The following is a 17,108-nucleotide window of genomic DNA, read 5'->3' as shown; positions in this document are numbered from 1 at the left end:
CTACACCCAGAGTTCTGAAAGAGATAGCTGAAGAGGTTGTGGAGGCATTAGAAGTGATCTTTCAAGAATCACTTGATTCTGGAATGGTTCCAGAGGATTGGAAAATTGCGAATACCACTCCATTTTTTAAGAAGGAGGGATGCAAAAAACAGGAAACTATAGGCCAGTTAGCTTGACCTAAGTGCTTACTAAGATGTTGGAGGCCATGATTAAAGATGAGGTTTAGGAGTATTTGGAGGCTCAAAATAAAATAGACTGAAGTCAACATGGTTTCCTTAGGGGGAAATCTTGCCTGACAAATCTGTTGGAATTCCTTGAGGAAATAACAAACAGGATAGACAAAAGAGTCAATGGATATTGTTTACTTTGACAAGATGCTGCACACAAGGCTGTTAAACAAGGTAAGGGTCCATGGTATTATAGGAAAAATACTAACATGGATAGAAGATTGGTTGACTGGCAGGAGCAAAGAGTGGGAATAAAGGGGGCCTACTCAGTCCATGGCCTCCTCTACTTTCGCAATGAGGCCACACTCAACACCTTATATTCCATTTGTTAGCCTCCAACCTGATGGCACGAAAATCGATTTCCTGAACTTCTGATAACTGCCCTCTTCACCATTCCCCATTCCCCAGTTCCATTTCCTTCTCTCACCTTATCTCCTTACCACCTCCTTCCCCCACCCCCCATATCCTCCTCTGGTGCTCCTCCCCTTTCCCTTTCTTCCATGGTCTTCTACCCTCTTCTATCAAATTCCCCCTTCCCCAGCCCTTTATCTCTTTCACCAATCAACTTCCCAGCTCTTTGCTCACCTCTCACGATTTCACCTACCAGCTTGTACTTCTTCCTACTCACCCTCCATCTCTTACTCTGACTTTTCATCATTTTTCCAGTCCTGATGAACGGTCTTGTCTGAAACATCGACTGTTTACTCTTTCCATAGATGGTGCCTAGCCTGCTGAGTTCCTCCAGCATTTTGTGTGTATAGCCTATTCTGGTTGGCTGCTGGTGACTCGTAGTGTTCCGCACAAGTTTAGCATTGAGGCTGCTTCCTTCTACCTTGTATGTCAATGATTTGGATGATGGAATTGATGGATTTGTGGCCAAATTTGCAGATAATGCAAAGATGCATGGATGGACAGGTGGTGTTGAGGTAACAGGGAGTCTGCAGAGGATATAGCCAGATTAGGAGAATGGTGATCGATTGCAGTGTAGGGAAGTGTATGGTCATGCACTTTTGTAGAATGAATAAAGGTGTAGACTATTTCCTAAATGGGAGAAAATTCAGAAATCAGAGGTGCAAAGGGATTTGAGAGTCCTTTTGCAGGGTCCCTAAAGGTTAACTTTCAAGTTGAGTCGGTGGTCAGGAAGGTAAATGTAATTTTAGCAATAATTTTGAGAAGATTTGAATATAATTTTTAATAAAAATATTTTTGAGAATATGACATTTTACCAAATTTTAATTTAAAAATTTTTGGGATGACTACGATATAGAAACATAAGGCATTGGTCAGACCACACTTGTAGTACTGTGAGCAGTTTTGGTCCCCTTATCTAAGAAAATATGTGCCGGCAGGGAAAGTACATATAATGATTCCATGAATGAAAAAGTTAACATATGAGGAGCATTTGTTAGCTCTGGGCCTGCACTCACTGGAGTTCAGAAGAATGAGGGTGGATCTCATTGAAACCTATCAAATATTGAAAGGTCTGGATAGAATGGAAGTGGAGAGGATGGCTTCCATAGTGGGGGGAATCTAAGACCAGAGTGTACAGCCTCAAAACAGAAAGATGTCCCTTTAGAAAAGAAATAAGGAGGAATTTCTTCAGCCAGAGGGTAGTGAATCTGTGGAATTCTTTGCCATAGATGACTGTGGAGGCCAAGTCATTGGGTATATTAGAGCAGATATTGTTACGTTCTTAATTAGTAAGAACATCAAAAGTTACAGGGAAAAGGCAGGAGAATGGGTTTAGGAGGGACAATTAATCAGCCACACAGGAATACTGGAGCAGTCTCGATGGGGTGAATGGCCTAATTCTTCTCCTATGTCGTATGATCTTCTGGTATTATGGTAATAGATCAGTGCCTAAGCTTAGATCTTTGAGCTCAGGTTGTTGGAATGGGGTTTAAATTGACAACTGTGTGACTCTGAGTTGAGAAGCTCTCCCTGCAAGCCACAAGCCATCAAATTAGGTTCACTTAGGAGCAAAAGCATTGTTCACTAATTTGTATTCTCACCCAGCTAAAATCAACCAAACGTCAAAGTCTTGACCACACTTTTAGGACTCCTCCTTCTTAGCCACTAGAACCACTTCTCTCACTGCACTCTGTAATATGATTTGGAATGTCTTTTTATTTCAAAGGTACTGCATCAATAAGCATTGTTACCATATCACCAAGGTAATTTGTATAAATGTTAAAGGTGTCTATCCGTTAAAAATATACAATCTTCCGGAAGTGTAAGATGGTGCCTGGATGGGAAAGGTTTAGAGGGATATGGGCCAAACCAGGCAAATGAGATGAGCACAGATAGGCATCTTGGTCTACATGAACAAGTTGCGCTGAATGGCCTGTTTCCATGCTGTATAACTCTATGAGCTTAAGTCAGAACTGGAGGAGGCCATTTGACCGTTAAAGCTTCTTCACTCAAAAATACTAAGCCTGACCTTTTGTCTCAACTCTACATTCTTGTTTGATCCCCAAATCCCTCAATTCCCAGTCAATGGACATACGCAGACATCCAGGGAAAAGAATTTAATGGTGGGATGCATAAACAACATAGGTTTCTACCCAGTGTCTAAGTTGATTGCTCTCACAATACTGAAGGATTTCTCCTTATCTTAGTTCTAAGTAATCTTTTTTTTTGGTGACATGTGGCTCACAGGGTGACATTCTCACCTCTATGGCCTAGAATTGTGGGTTGTTCTTCAACCTGGCGTGTGGGACTTCAGGATTATGTACCTCACGCCCAATGGTAGCTGTGAGAAGGTAGCGTTGCCCAGGTGATGGGGACCTTTGATGATGGTTGTGAAATACTCTGAAATGGGCAGGAACAATGAGGTATTGTCCTTTTTGTGAAAAACTATGGGCTGGAATAGACAGACATGAGGTAAGGGGCAATATCTCATATCCGTTGAAGAGGCAGACCTGACAGAGGAGGACCACAGTGAACGAGACTCTGTCATTCTGCCCAGAGCCGAAATCAAGAGAGCAAGAAGAAATGTGGTAGTTATAGGGGATTCCATTGTAAGGGGGACGGACAAGAGATTCTGCGAGCCGGACAAGGATACCCGGATGGTGTGTTGCCTCCCTGGTGCCCAGGTACGGGATGTCTCAGATCGAGTCCAGAGTATTCTGAGGAGAGAGGACGAGCAGCCGGAAGTCTTGGTACATGTTGGTACCAATGACATAGACAGAAAAAGAGGGGAGGTCCTGAAGAAAGATTACTGGGAGCTAGGAAGAAAATTGAAAAGCCGGACCTCCAGAGTAATAATATCAGGATTGCTGCCTGAGCTGCGTGCTAATGATGGTAAGAATAGCAGAATTAAGCAGATGAATGTGTGGCTAAGTAACTGGTGCAGGGGGCAGGGCTTCAAATTCTTGAATCATTAGGATCTATTTTGGGGAAGGTATGACTTATACAAAAAAGATGGATTACACCTGAACTCAAAAGGTACTAATATCCTGGTGGGATTGTTTAATATAGCTGTTAGGGAGGGTTTAAACTAAGTTGGCAAGGGGAAGGAAACCAAGGTGTTAGAGTCAAGGAAGAGGAAAATAGAAATAAGTCAAAAATACTGTGCAGCAAAGATGGCAAGAAGGACAGGCCAGTGAATATACAGGATAATTTGCTGCAAAATAGAAATATAGCAAAATCGGCAACAGATACTGATCTAAGTGTACTGTACTTAAATGCACGCAGCATTAGAAATAAAGTGGATGACCTTGCTGCACAGCTACAGGTTAAAAGATATGACATTGTGGCTATCACCGAGTCATGGCTAAATGATGGATGTGATTGGGAGCTGAATATCCAAGGATACACAGTGTATAGGAAAGATAGGAAGGTAGGCAAAGGGGGTGGCGTGGCCCTGATGGTAAGTAATGATATCAAATCAATAGAAAGAAGGGACATAGAAGAGGTAGAATCCTTATGGGTAGAATTAAGAAATGGCAAGGGTAAAAAGACACTAATAGCAGTCATATACAGGCCTCCAAACAGCAGCCGGGATGTGGACTACAAGTTGCAGCTGGAAATAGAAAAAGCGTGTCAGAAGGAAAATGTCAAGATAATTATGGGGGATTTTAATATGAAAGTGGATTGGGAAAGTCAGGAAGGTAATGGATCTCAGGAGAGGGAGTTTGTAGAATGCCTACAGGATGGCTTTCTGGAGCAGCTTGTCCAGAAGCCCACCAGGGGACTGGCTGTTTTGGATTGGGTGCTGTGTAACGAACCAGAGGCGATTAGGGAGCTGGAGGTAAAGGAACCCCTTGGAAGTAGTGACCATAATATGATTGAGTTCAGTTTCAAAATTGAAAAGGGGAAGCTGGTATCAGGTGTATCGATATTTCAGTGGAACAGGGGAAATTACAGTGGTATGAGAGAGGAACTGGCCCAAGTCGATTGGAAAAGTAAGCTAAATGGAGGGACGGCAGAGCAGAATTGGATGAAATTCCTACAAGAAATAAGGAAAATGCAGGAAAAATATATTCCAAGAAAAAAGAAAATCATGAATGGAAAAATGGCACAAATGTGGCTAACGAGAGAGGTTAAGACAAAAATAAAAGCAAAAGAAATGGCATACAAGGAAGCAAAAATTAGTGGGAAAAATGAGGACTGGAAGACTTTTAAAAACTTACAGAAGGAAACTAAGCAAGTCATTAGGAAAGAAAAGATGAATTATGCAAGGAAGTTGGCGATTAACATAAAAAAGGATACTAAGAGTTTTTTTAAATATATGAAAGGTAAAAGAGTGACAAGGGTAGATACAGGACCGATTGAAAATGATGCTGGAGAAATTATGGATAACAAAGAGATGGTGGAGGAACTGAATAAGTATTTTGCATCAGTCTTCACAGTGGAAGACATGAGCAATATACCTGATAGCCAGAGGTATCAGGGAATAGAATTAGGTACAGTCAAGATTACTAGAGAGAAAGTGCTTGGGAAGCTAAGTAGACTAAGAATAGATAAGTCTCCCGGTCTGGATGAGGTGCACCCAAGGGTTCTGAAGGAGGTGGCTTTGGAGATTGTGTAAGCATTGGAAATGATGTCCCAGGAATCAATAGACTCTGGCATGGTTCCGGAGGACTGGAAGGTCGCAAATGTAGTTCCGCTATTTAAGAAAGGAAGGAGGCAGCAAAAAGAAAATTACAGACCTATTAGTCTGACATCGGTAGTTGGAAAGATATTGGAGTCAATCCTCAAGGACGAGGTTATGAAATACCTCGAAGTGCATGACAAGATAGGCCGAAGCCAGCATGGTTTCATGAAGGGAAGATCCTGCCTCACCAACCTATTGGAATTTTTTGAGGTAATCTCAAATAAGATTGACAAGGGAGAGGCTGTGGATGTTGTGTATTTGGATTTTCAAAAGGCCTTCAATAAGGTGCCGCATATGAGGCTGCTTAATAAGATGAGAGCCCATGAAATTATAGGAAAGGTATTGAAATGGGTGGAGCATTGGCTGATAGGCAGAAAGCAAAGGGTGGGAATAAAGGGATCCTATTCTGATTGATTGCCGGTTACTAGTGGTGTTCCGCAGGGGTCTGTGTTGGGGCTGCTTCTTTTTACGATGTATATCGATGATTTGGATTATGGATTAAATGGTTTTGTGGCTAAGTTTGCAGATGACACCAAGATAGGTGGAGGAGCAGGAAATGTTGAAGAAACGGAAAGGTTGCAGAGAGACTTAGTTAGTTTAGGAGAGTGGGCAAGGAAATGGCAGATGAGATACATCGTTGACAAATGTACGGTTGTACATTTCAGAAGAAGAAATAATCGGGCAGATTATTATTTAGATGGGGAGAAAATTCAAAAATCAGAAGTGCAAAGGGACTTGGGGGTCCTTGTGCAGCATACCCTAAAGGTTAACCACCAAGTTGGATCGGCGCTAAGGAAAGTGAATGCTATGTTGGCATTCATTTCAAGAGGAATAGTGTATAAGAGTAAGGAGGTGTTGATGAGGCTCTATGGGGCATTACTGAGACCTCATTTGGAATACTGTGTGCAGTTTTGGGCCCCCTATCTTAGAAAGGATGTACTGATGTTGGAGAGAGTTCAGAGAAGATTTACGAGGATGCTTCCTGGAATGCAGGGGCTAACGTATGAGGAGCGTTTGTCAGCTCCTGGATTGTATTCATTAGAGTATAGAAGAATGAGAGGGGATCTCATAGAAACGTTTCGAATGTTGGAAGGGTTGGACAGAGTAGATGTGGAAAGGTTGTTTCCCTTGGTGGGTGAGTCCAGGACAAGAGGCTATAGTCTTAGAATTAGAGGGTACCCAGTTAAAACAGAGATGAGGAGAAATTTTTTTAGCCAGAGGGTCGTGGATTTCTGGAATTCGTTGCCACATATGGCTGTGGAGGCCCGATCATTGAGGGTGTTTAAGGAGGAGATTGACAGGTATCTAATTAGTCAGGGTATCAAGGGATATGGGGAAAAAGCCGGAAATTGGAACTAGATGGGTGAATAGTTTAGCTCATGGGGGAGCTGCGGAGCAGACTTGATGGGCCGAATAGCCTATTTCTGCTCCTTTGTCTTGTGATCTTGTCTTGTGAATACCCCATTGTATTATTCTCTCAATTTAACTATGTGACAGTGATAGATCGTGAAATTGGGTCATTTTATTATTACTACTACATCGACTCAGGCCTAGTAAAGTCTAATCAGAGGTCTAATAAAGTCACCACCTGAGGTAATGGGCCTAGTCTCAGACTCCAATGGCATCCAGAGCCTCAGTGGCCAGCAGAAGAGATAATTGTTACTAGGGTAATAGGAGATAAGCAGTGGTACTACAGAGAAATACCTAAGTGATGAGGCCTGGGAGTCAGAATCAGAATCAGATTTATTACCACTGACATGTTTCATAACATTTGTTGTTTTGTGACAGAAGTATAGTGCAAGACATAAAAATTACCATGATTTAAATTTTAAAAATAGTGCAAATGAGAAATAACAAGGTAGCATTCTTAGGTTCATGGACCATTCAGAAATCTGACAGTGGATGGGAAGAAGCCATTCCTAAACTGTTGAGTGTGTATCTTCAAACTCCTGTACCTCTGCCTCTTCTTTGGTACTAATGAGAAGAGAGCATGTTCTGAATGGTGAAGTCCTTAATGACGAATGCCACCTTCTTGAGGCATTGCACACTGGAGGCTCCATACAACCAATTAGAATGTTTTCTACTGAAGATACATCTGTAGAAATTTCAAAGTCTTTGGTGACCTACCAAAACTCCTCAAATGAGATCTTCATGGAGAATCAGCACTTTGCATGAATTGTCAGGAGCAATCAATTCCACACTCCTCTGCATGTGGTTTGCTCAGTACCAATAAATAGATTGCCACACAAATGATAATGTTGGAAATGGAAGTGACACTGGGGCAATCAATAGTCCAGCTTACATAGGACAAAGGTGATTAAAGTACTGTGTGTCTGACCTGGATTGGGCTATCAATGTGATGTTGTCTCAATGGAGGAGAACTGGAGTAGGGGTGAGATTGATCCTGGAAACATGATTTAACTGCTTAATAAATTGGAAAGAGAAATGGAAACATGAGACCAACACTTAGAAGGAAAGCCCCCTAATTCAGTGTCACAACCACAGACTCTGCTGTAGGCAGGCAGCTGAAGCAAGTCAGCAATCATTCTCATGCACGTTCCAGTCAAATAGGGCTTTTTTGCAGTTATATTTAACTCCCTTCATTTCGTTTCAGTCTTCTCGAATCTTAACCAAAGCACAGAAACACCACACTCCCTGCTTACCTTACTCCATGTTCTGGGAAATAAAGATTACAATTTAGATTGCTGCTGTAAAGGAGAAGTATTAATTTAGTATTAAGTTACTGCTTCCGAGCCCCAGTGATGGCATTAGATTTTAGATTGAGAGTTTTAGCTAGCAGCCCTGTTGGCCTAGCATTTATTGTTTACCTTTGACTCTGCACAGTTCCTATTAAAACTCAGTGAACTATTCATTCCACTTCTGTGTCTCTTCCACTGCACTTGGGTCATTACCGAACATCACGTCCTTCAAAGATTCCGGTGATAGATGTCAAAGACTGATCATCTTGTCTTGGTGGGTTGTACACCGTACAAGCTGGGAGGGCTTGTACAAGTAAAGACAAGAAATCCACACCTGGAGAAGAAGGCCAAAATCGTATGCAGTAGTCTTGCGGCCTGACCAAAGTTCAATATCACTACTGAAAGACCATCATCCTGCAAATCCCCTGTACATAAGTCAAAAGCATATTTGACTTCCTAGTTGTTTATTATTCTTGAGCAATAGCTTACTATGATTTATGCAAGGGCTGATTCATATGAAAGGCAGCATTAATAAAACATAGGCAATTTTAAGTACATTATTTAAGCATGATACAATTCAAATATTCTTTGCCACTGGCGCCATTATTTCATGACTTTGTCACTGGATGTTATCCAGCCCATTCAGAATTCTGATGGTGAAGGGAAGGAAGCTGTTTCTGAATCATTGAGAATGGGTCTTTAGGCTTCTGTGCCTTCTCTCCTCTGGTAACAATGAGAAAAGGGCATCTCCCAATTGCTGAGAGTCCTTACTGATGCCTTCTTGAGGAACCAACCACCTCTTGAAGATGTCCTCTGGTGGTGGGGAAGTTTGTGCCCATGATGGAGCTAGCTGAAACTATAACCTGCAGCCTCTATTGGATATTATCTCCATTAATCTACCCTTTAATAAAATGACAGAACCAAACAAGTGCTCAAGTGGAAGTGGCAGGGAGATGGACAGATGGGGAAATGGTGGGAGTCATTCACTATTGTACCTTTCGTATACCTGGGAGTAACTGGCAATCATTATTGTCATGGATACCTAGATACAGTGAAAAACCTTGCTTTGCCTGCCATCCATAGAAATAATTTCAAAAGATAAGTACATTGAGGTAAAGTAGAATATAGTTTTAAAGATACAGAGAAAGTACGGTGCAGGTTGACTGTGATGTAGAATGGCCATACCAAGGTAGATTGTGAGGTAAAAGGGTCATCTTTATCATACATGAAGTCCATTTAATTACCTTCTAACTGTGGGATAGAAGCTGACCTTAAACCAGGTTGTGTATGTTTTCAATCTTTTGTATCTTTTTCCTGCTGGAAGAGGGGAGAAGAGAGAATGTCTGGGGTGGGAAGGGTTATTACTATGTTTAAGGAAAAGTCTACAGGTGCCGGATAGCCAAAGCAACAGGCAGCGTCTATGGAAATGAATAAATAGCTGATGTTTTGGGCTGAGACCCTTCTTCAGGGCTGAAAAGGAAGGAGGAAGTTTCCAGAATAAAAAGGTAGAAGGAGAGGATGGAGGATAGTTAAAAGGTGATAGGTGAAGCCTGGTGGGTTGGAAAGATAAAGGGCTGGAGAAGAAGGAATCTGATAGGAGAGGAGAGTGGACCATGGGAGAACAGAACGGAGTAGGGGACCAAGGTTGAGACAAAAACAGGTGAGAAGAGGTAGGGGGCAAGAGTGAGAAATAGAATAGGGGAGGGGGAGGGAAATTATTTTTACTGGAAGGAGAAATCGATATTCATGCCATCAGTGTTGTTCCTCCACCATGGACGACATATTGGAACAGGAATGGGAATAGGAATTAAAATATTTGGCCATTGGGAAGTTCTGCTTTTGGCAGATGTAGTGGAGGCGCTTGATGAAGCGGTCCCCCAATTTACAACGGCTCTGACCAATGCATCGGGAGCACCAGACACAATGGACGACCCCAGCAGGTTTGCAGGTTAAATGTTGTCTCACCTGAAAGCACTGATTGGGGCCCTGAATGGAGGTGACTGGGCAGATGTAGCTTTTAGGTCGCTTGCAGGGATAAGTGGCAGGTGGGAGATTATTGGGGTGTGACGAATGGACGAGAGAAAGCAGAGAGGGAGAGGTAAAGATATGTTTAGTGGTCAGATCCCTTTGGAGATGGATTTCTTTGGATTATGTTGTCTGTTTAACTGAGATAGCACGAAGTGTTGACATAGTCAATGGAGGGGAGGCTGTTTTTTATGAGGTGCTGAGCTGTTTCCACAACTCTGCAGTTTATTGCAATCATGTGCAGAGAAGTTGCAATAGTAAGCTGTGATCCATTGAATTAAGATAACTTCCATCATGCATCTATAAAAATGTATGCCGAATTTCTTTAGCCTTCTGAGGAAGTAGAGGTGCTGGAGTGCTTTCTTGGCTCCATATAAGGACCATTATCACTGATGTTTACACCTAGGGACTTGAAGCTTTCAACCATCTCCACCTCAGCAGCATGATGCTTACAGGGAAGTGTGCACTACTCCATTTTCTGAAAGCAACAACCAGCTTCTTTTGTTTTGCTGACCCTGAGGAAGAGGTTGTTGTCCTGACACAATGCCACCAGGCTCTCTATGAGCTTATTGTTGTGTATTTAATATATCAATAATATTTAAGTAAGATTGTAAATAAATTGTTTGATTGACAATTCTTTATTTGTTTAAATAATTCAGTACGGGCTATATTCTTTATTTAAATAATTCATTATGGGCTATATGTAAAAGTACATCAATGGTATATGTCATTATATCACCATGTTGTAAGTGCGCATTTCACTAAAGTAACGACGGAAGTAGACACAAGTCATCCCCAGCTCTCCTGTGTGTTTTTTTTCTTTCAGTTAATTTTTGGAATTACAAAACATAACGGTGATGATGAGTAAGTTTTAAAACAAACCTGAGAAAACTACCTACCTGTTGAAGCTCAGTGAGATGTGAAGGCGGAGCTTAGGAGGGTTAATGGTGCCTAACGGCGACTCCTTCACTTGCATCTTTGGAGACAGCTCTATTTCCATCTTTAATATCTCTATTTTTCCCTTTCAAGGTTCTTTTGAAGACCCCGACCTGGAATTACACACTGACTACGGTTCTTTGCGGGAATCGGACCCGCTCTCGGGGTTTCATGACTGGCCATTGTTCGGCATGACAAGGGCTCGGCCTAAGAGCTCTGCTCGCCTTTGGAGGACCAAGTTTTTGTGGCTCTGGAGAAGGGGGAGATTGGAGGTTGGTGCCTCTGCAGAAGATCGGTGTGTTGTGGGAGCTGGAAGATCTCTGGCTGAGATCTTTGGGCACAGGACTCGGAAAAAGCGATGCAACAGACTTTTAACATCGTAAATCAGCGAGTTATTTGTTATGTCTCCCCTCTTGCTGTGAAACGGGGTGGCGGGTGCCAATGCCTTTTTTTGCTGGTGGGGGGAGAGGGAATTGTTGCTTGCTGCCGCTTACACTCAGGAGGGAGGGGAGTGGGGGGGTACTTTGGAGTTCTAACATTTAACTGTCATCCATTCTTTGGGGGCACTCCTCTGTTTTCGTGGATGGTTGCGAAGAGAAAGCATTTCAGGATGTATATTAAAACAACAGGAATTCTGCAGATGCTGGAAATTCAAGCAACACACATAAAAGTTGCTGGTGAATGCAGCAGGCCAGGCAGCATCTCTAGGAAGAGGTGCAGTCGACGTTTCAGGCCGAGACCCTTCATCAGGACCTCTTCCCAGAGATGCTGCCTGGCCTGCTGCGTTCACCAGCAACTTTTATGCAGGATGTATATTGTATACATTTCTCTGACATTAAATGTACCTTTGAAACCTCTGACATGTTTGAGTTAATAAAAAGTGTGGCACATTTTTTTCCTTCAGAGCAGCACATGGTTTCTTTGTAATAGGCAAGACAATTGAGTTTAAAAAAAGGCAGAAAAAAGATTAATTTCATAGGTTCATAAACAGAGAGTACTGAGTGATCATAATCATAAATAAATCATGCCATCCGAGTGCAATCCGGGTCATATTATGATCGAGGAACATGTTTGTAGACTGGATATTGAACTTTTTACTGGTGGACTTCGGCCATATTCCACCGAGGTACAACACAAGGCGGCACGGGAGGTCGTTCCTGCCTGTGGCCGTCAAACTTGCAGCTCCTTCCGTGGAGGGTCAGACACCCTGAGCCAATAGACTGGTCCTGGACTTATTTCCATCTGGCATAGTTTGCATTTTGTTGTCTGATTGTTTGTGGTTTTTGTATTTCTATATTTATGCTCTATTCTTGGTTGGTGCGGCTCTAACGAAACCCAATTTCACTCGGGATCAATAAAGTATATCTATCTATCTATCTATCTAAAAAAAGCAGAAATAGCTGGCTACATTGGAAAGATAGCTACATTTGATTGCTCAAGAGATAACTAGATATTGTATACTGAGTGAATTGAGCAGTATTTTGAAGCAAACTACCTAAGCGAGTGTCAGTTTTACAGAGTGTAAAGGTGGAAGAGCATACAGTTTGCTTTGAAGTTTGAATGCTTTAACCAAACTAGCCAAAACAAGCTTTACTGATATCATGAAAGAAAATGCAGCAAGATATAGAACCAAAACCATTGTTGATTGCAGAATCCTTTAGGTTTCATAAGCAGAATCACAAGGAAGGGAAGACAACTTCACCTTACATGGCTAAATTGAAGGAAGTGTCTAAGCATTGCCAGTTCAGTAATGGACTTAATGATACATTGACAGATTTTTCAGTTTGTGAAATCTTACAAGAAAGCATTCAAGAATGGTTCTCAACTGAAGCACAACTCATTTAAAAGAGCTGTTGAAATTGCAGTATCAATAGAAATAGTAGACAGAGACACAATTGAGTTGCAGTCAGAAGCAAAAGTGAGAGAGAACAAAATTGCAACAGCTAAATAGAAACTTACCTGGACAAACAAACTTTGTTACCATTGTGGCATGGGCTCACATACACCAGACCAATGCAGGTTTAAAGGTGAAACTTACAGAAAATGCAACAAAGTAGAACACATACGAGCATTGTGAGGTCATGATTGGGTGAGACAATTACAACTTGATTGGAGTTCTATTCACCACTTGTGTGCCACATCCCCTGCAATAGATCCTACTGAAAGCAAATTAAGAAATATATTGGATGATGTCACAGTAGTGTTCAAGGATGGTATTGGAAAACTTATACATATAAAGGGTAACATTGTGTTAAATGAAAATGCCACTCTCAAGTATTACAAAGCCCATCCGGTTCCTTATACAATCCATGGTAAAGTAGCCAGTGAGCTAGATTGCATGGAGGCAGTAAGAATTCTTTCCAACGTTGAGTGGAGCCAATGGGCAATGCCAGTGGTCCCAGTATCCAAGAAGAATGGTTCTGCCAGGCTCTGTGGTGATTTTAAGGTTACCATCAACCCAGTACTGAATGTAGATCAATGCCCACTGCCCAGGATAGCGGATATCTTTGAAAACCTTTCTGGAGGAAAAGCAGAAAAGTTAAGTGGATTTATCTGAAGCCTACCTACAGATGGAGATGAAAGAAGAATCCAAAGTGTTTCTCACCATAAACACTCACAACGGGCTTTATCACTATAATAGGCTTATATTTGGAGTGGCATCTGCATCTGCACTCTGGCAGAAAGCTATGGACCAGGTGCTGCAAGGCTGCCCTGGCACTCAGTGTTACCTGGTTGACATCATTGTTATCAATGAAGATGACAAGGAACATTTCCAAAATCTCAAGACAGTGTTAAAAATTAGAAGATTATGGGCTCAGAGCGTGTGACTTTTTAAAACCAAGCATCACTTACTGTGGTCACATCATTGATGCACAAGGATTACACAAGTGTGCTGAGAAAATTCAAGCAGTGGTGGATGCCTGAATGCCAAAGACAAGTCACAGTTTCGATCCATTTTAGGATTTGTCAGTTACTATATCAGATTCCTGCCAAACCTGACTATTTTGCTCCACCCCTTGAACTCATTACTACTGATTGGGTAGAAATGGCATTCAAAAGGGTAAAGAAAATGATGACATCAGACACTGCATTCACATATTATGACCATATCATCCTGTGAAGCTTGCCTGTGATGCCTTGCCTTATGATATAGGTGTAGTCATGTCACATGATATGAGTGATAGAAAAGTGAACACCCCATAATCTTTGCATCATATTCCTTTACAATCAACAACTAGTTTCCATTTTCAATCTACAGAAGAGCGTTCCATTAAAAGCATCAGTACAAAAGCAGAGATGGGCTCTTTTTCTTGGAGGACACAATTACAAGAATGATTTCAAGACAACTATCATGCAAATGCTGATGGATTGTCCTATTTACCCATGGAAAATAAAATATCCAAAAAATTTACAAAAAAAGACACACCTCTTGAAGTATTCTCCATTATGACAAATTTAAAGTCTCCCTATTACAGCAGAGATGACCAACAGGGAAACCAGAAAAGACCCCACAATGTCTCGGGTCTACATGGCCACCCAAAATGGCTGGAATGTGCAGCAGAAACTCTAGTCCCCCCAGTTTGACCAGTGCCAGGATGAACGTGCCCTTGTTGGAGGTTGTCTTGTGTACAGATTGAGAGTTGTTGTGGAATTCAAGCTGAGAGCTAAAGTGTTGTACATGTTGGTCATCTGGGTATGGTCAAAGCTTGGTGTGGTTGCCTGGGAGAGATCAGCAGATCGTGCAGATTGCCCTGCACTGTTCGGGCTGCCAACAAGACCAGAAGATACCAGGAGCATCTAGGAGAAGCAAAAAGAAAGGAGAACAATGGGGTCCTAAGCTGTCAGAACCAGCTCCTGCAGGCCCAGAGTCAACTGTAAATATGTGGTTTTAGTTCAGCATTCTCTGTTTAAATAATTCATTATGGGCTATACGTAAACGTACATTAAAGGCATATGTAATTACATCACCATGTCATAAGTGTGCGTCTTGCTAAAGTAAAAATAAAACTAGGCACAAGTTATCCCCAGCTCTCCTGTGTTTTTTTTCTTGCAATTAATTTTTGGAGTTACCAAACATAACACTTCGTATACTCACCACCACTTCATCTCCTCCTTCTCCAGGGAATTAGAGTTGGTCAATAGATGCTGAGCTAACCAGTGAGGGCAACACCCTGAAAGTGAACAATGAAAATCTGTCCAATATCCACAAGGAACAGTAGTGATAGATGTAAGAAAGCACAATGGTATGCTAGGTGGTGTGACTGTTTCCTCGATCCAATACATACAACATTGAACATAGAAATCTACAGCACATTACAGGCCCTTCTGCCCACAATGTTATGATGACCATGTAACCTACTCTAAAAACTACTTTGAATTACCCTACTGTGTAGCCTCTATTTTTCTAAGCTCTCTTAAAAGACAATATTGTATCCACCTCTACCACTGTTGCTGGCAGTGCATTGCACACACTCACCAGTCTGTATGTTAAAAACTGACATTCCCTCAGTACCTATTTTCAAGCACCTTAAAACTATACCCCCTTCTGTTAGCCATTTCAGCCCTGGGAAAAAGCCTCTGGCTATCCACACGACCAATGCCTCTCATCAGCTTGCGATTCATTCTAAAGTTGTCTATGTGTGCAGTTTGCACATTCTCCCAGTGCTTTTGCTTCCTCCGACATTCCAGAAAACATACCCATTATTCCGCTAATTGGTTATTGTAAATTACCCCCAATATATGCAGCAGTTGGAGGGAATGAATGGGGTGGGTTGTTAACGGGGCATGTGTGAGAGAGTAGGGTATCAGGAAAATAAACAGGGGAATAGGGATGGGATTGGCCTGTGTACTAGAAATGTCCTGATGAACCAAATGGCTTCCTTGTGTATCATCAAGAAATATGAAGAGTACATGCCATTACAGACGAGGAACCACAATCAGAAACTGAACAGATTTTTGTTCCCTCTTTTCCTCTCATCTGTTAGCAGCTCCCATGAAAAGGATTTTACAACAGGAGCAGTTTAACAGATCAATGACTAAATTGACAAGTTTGAGTTGTCCATTTATACTGTTTGCGTCGACATGTTTCCTTGTCATTCAAAGTGAATACATAATATGTGGGATCTGAATTTCGTCAGCCGGCCTGCCTTTCCTGCTGATTCTGCATTCAATGGATTTATTGTTTCAATGAGGCAACAGAGAAGCAGCTGCTTCTTTTGGTGGGTGCACAGCTATTTGAAAAACCGCATTAACAGCTTTACAAATAATCATTATTACCTCCATAGAAGTTTACACTCTGCTAATGCCGTTCATTAATATGGATAGGAGTGGACAACTGATGTTGTCCAAGATGGACATAGAATATCCTTAGGAGCAGTTTGAAAGAAGAGGAGGGTTCTCAGCCAATATTTATCACTATATTTTCAATCAATATCGCCAAATAGAGAGTATCACATCACATTGTGGGAGCTTTCTGCTCAAAATAATGAAATAAACCACATTGATTTGTTTTCCTTAAAAACTAAAGTATGTCATTAGCTGGAACACACATCAAAGTTGCTGGTGAACACAGCAGGCCAGGCAGCATCTCTAGGAAGAGGTACAGTCAATGTTTCAGGCCAAGAGGGTCTCGGTTTTACTGAGCTCCATATACCTGTCCAGGAGTCTCTTAAAAGACCCTATTGTATCTGCCTCCACCACCGTCGCCGGCAGCCCATTCCATGCACTCAGCACTCACCGCGTAAAAAACTTACCCCTGACATCTCCTCTGTACCTACTTCCAAGCACCTTAAAACTGTGCCCTCTCATGTTAGCCATTTCAGCCCTGGGAAAAAGCCTCTGACTACCCACACGATCAATGCCTCTTATCATCTTATACAGGTCACCTCTCATCCTCCGCCACTCCAAGGAGAAAAGGCTGAGTTCGCGCAAGGCATGCTCCCCAATCCAGGCAACATCCTTGTAAATCTCCTTTGCACCCTTTCTATAGTTGCCACATCTTTCCTGTAGTGAGGTGACCAGAACTGAGCACAGTACTCCAAGTGGGGTCTGACCAGGGTCCTATATAACTGTAACATTACCCCTTTGCTCCTAAACTCAATCCCACGGTTGATTAAGGCCAAT

Source organism: Mobula birostris, chromosome 1, assembly GCF_030028105.1.
Source record: "Mobula birostris isolate sMobBir1 chromosome 1, sMobBir1.hap1, whole genome shotgun sequence".
NCBI lineage: Eukaryota > Metazoa > Chordata > Chondrichthyes > Myliobatiformes > Myliobatidae > Mobula > Mobula birostris.
Note: the sequence above shows the minus strand (reverse complement) of the source record.